General features: G+C 38.2%; 1 protein-coding gene across 1 annotated transcript in view; it reads right to left on the bottom strand.

The window, feature by feature from the left end:
• Window positions 1-2204, bottom strand: part of LOC143028311 (uncharacterized) — a 3072-nt gene extending 868 nt beyond the window's left edge. The window contains exons 1-2 of the mRNA XM_076190204.1: window positions 1287-2204; window positions 1-1158 (exon numbers count right to left, since the gene is read on the bottom strand). The exon at window positions 1-1158 is cut by the window's left edge and continues 868 nt beyond it. The gene's annotated coding sequence lies outside the window, so the exon portion shown is untranslated. The remainder of the gene's footprint in view (window positions 1159-1286) is intronic.
• Between the last annotated feature and the right edge of the window lie 737 nt (window positions 2205-2941).

Here is a 2941-nt window from a genome sequence, read left to right as displayed (position 1 = left end):
ATGTTGGCACCATTATCATATGATTGTCCTCTGCAATCTTCAAGGAGAATATTCAGTTACTTCAGTTTCTTTATAATTAGAGATGACAAACCAAGACCTGTTGTTTCAGAAGCTACAAGGAACCCCATAAAATGTTCCTTAATTTCTGGTTTCTTATCCATTTTGACAGTCCTTGTGACGACTGACATCTGTTCTTGATGGCTTACATCGGGAGTACAGTCCAAAATAATTGAATAATATTTGGACTGTTTAACTTTAGTCACCATTGTGTCCATTATTTTAGTACTGACTGAAGCAATAAGTTCATTTTGGATGATATTTCCAAGGTAGCTGGAATGACTGAACTGGCCACTCTCAACACGCTCAATGTGCTGCTTCATGACAGGATCAAATTTAGCAAGCAGCTCCACCTCTTTTAGAAAATTCCCATTATTCTGCTGGTGTAACGTGTTTGATGAACCTCTAAATGCAAGATTTCTCTCGGCTAAGGATTGGATAATGGCGATTAAGCGAGTCAGGACATCTCTCCAGCGCCTCTTTTCAGCCTACAATAGTGTTCTTTCAGCTTGGTCTATTGTCTTTCCAGTTTGCAAACGGAGTTGTAAATCTTTCCAGGTTGCCATGTGCGCTATGTGTGCTGGACTGCTTTCATGACTTTTCAAAAGTGTGCCTATGTTTTTCCAGTCTGTCAGTCCGTCTGTCACTAACTTTTGTTCTTTGGTTGAAAATAATTTACAACAAAAGCAATAGAGAGCATTTTTTGTTTTTGAGTAGATAAGCCAAGTCCGCTTCATCTTTTCTCCATTAACCAATGTTCTAAAAAAAATAATGATAATGAAAACTTCTTCCGTCTTCTTTTTTGGGAAATGTGAAATCAGAACTAATCTGAAATGGCCCTCTACCTACTGCATCCGTTCTAAATGCATCAGACAGAATGGTTGGCCAGTTAGCAGGATCTAGTGGTTTAGAATAAATGGGAGGCTGCTCAGAAGTAGATGATGCCTTCTGTGGTTCTGGGGAATGTGGTGGTCTTGGTGGCAGTACAGCTTCCTGGACAGATCCTGATGAATGTGATGGCACTGGAGCATCCTGTTCAGGAAGTTTCAGAATATTCCTCTGGCTTGCTGTCTGGAGCTCCAATATATTTTAGAATTGATCCTGCAAAATTACAAATTTCCTTAGATGATTAGGCGTTAGTCTAAAATAATACTCACCATTCAGAAAACATAATAAAACCAAACTTTAATATGTTTCTTTAAATTATTAAATAAACGATAATGAATTACCTTTTTCTTTTGACCATTTTTCTTCGTCAAATTTATTTTTCTTTCGTTTCTCTGCTCCGCTGAGATAAATTCGTTTTGATGCCATTACGGGAATGATGATTGGCGAGTCTTAGAGTCTAATGTAGGCCTAGCACAGAAATCTGTTAAGTGAAAACCTTATAAATACATGGAATCAATTTTACATACACAATATTCGAGTAGAATAAATATGATTATTTTTATCAGTATAGGCCTAAAACAGATATCTGTAAAGTGTAAACCTTTTAAATACCCTTAAATAAAAATAATTCTACATACACGAAATTCGGGTAGACCTGAAAGGTGAACAGATGGGTGATTGTTGAGCCTGTGGTTATCTTAATATTATATACAAACTAGAGAAACGGACCACACGACAAACGGAATAGAATTCATGTATTTTTGTCACTTCCTTTTGAGCTAACCTCGGTCCTGCCATCTAGTGTTTTTTTCATTAGGTAGGTGAAGTGAGAAAATAAATAATCATAATTTTTATAATAAAGAAATAAGCGAATAAATGAATAAGGGATTGGATAAAATATCGATACAAAATAAACAAAATTAAACATATGAACATATATGAACATTGAATATTGAAAAAGGTGGAAGAGGTAAACATTCCATAGAATACAAACATTTCCTATTGTGCATACAAATATAATAAAAGGAATTCCAACTTACAGTCACAGAACACACAAACTTACAAATTTACACTATTAGAAGCTAAGCATGAAGCGACCAAAGAGTAAACAAGAACGCTGGTGATGCCAATTCCAGTGACAAATAAAGCCAAACAATTGGACAAAGAATAGTAAGCTAATGGCCAAAAAGAGTTTGTAATCAACAATTAATAAAATCTGTAGCCATAAGCCCTAGCTTAGTGAACACATAAATGAATAAATAAAGACAATTAATGCTTACCATATTACATCTTTAGATTGAATAAGATGTAGGTGATTTGTAACAAGATAGTATTTTTATCAGACGATCAAAACATTTCAAACAATAACAAACACTGCAAGAGGCGTGTTGTTGTTTTGCGTCGGCGAGCGGGAGAGGCACAGGCTCATATTTGACCTTCGGTAGCGTTACCTAGCTATTGGGCCGGCCGGGGGCCCCCTGGTAGGTTGGGGGCCCTAGGCAATCGCCTATACCGCCTATAGCTAGAAACGGCCCTGCGCGCAACCCCTAACCCTTTCCCCACCCCACCTACCCCAACCTCAAAGGATTTTATCTCCTTTTTTTTCCGACCGTTGCAGACGCCGTTGGCTCTGAGACCGACCCAAGCTCCAACGGTTCCGTAATTCTCTTCCCTTTCTTGCGTTCCGCCCGGAAGGAACCTTCCTCCTCGATGTGCCGTAAACGCAGTGATGACGTCACAAATGACGTCACAAATGACGTCACGAAGATCACAAGATGAATTCGTCAGGAGCGTATGGTGACGTCACAAAGATTGTTCAATGACATCACGTGGATGGGCCGAGGACGTCAAAGTTATTGTCTGATAACTTCGCTAAGCCATGATTGGCTAATGCAGATTGTCTTGAACCCTTTAAGTCCAAGTAAAGTGATTTTCTGAGATGATTGAAAGTGTCTAGTGTTAACTAGAATTAAATCTTTAAATAGAGCGTTGGACT

The sequence above is a fragment of the Oratosquilla oratoria genome, chromosome 9 (genome assembly GCF_046742065.1).
Source record: "Oratosquilla oratoria isolate Oo_2021 chromosome 9, ASM4674206v1, whole genome shotgun sequence".
NCBI lineage: Eukaryota > Metazoa > Arthropoda > Malacostraca > Stomatopoda > Squillidae > Oratosquilla > Oratosquilla oratoria.
The sequence above is the reverse complement of the archived record's forward strand: the minus strand, read 5'-3'. Positions and strand labels throughout refer to the sequence as shown.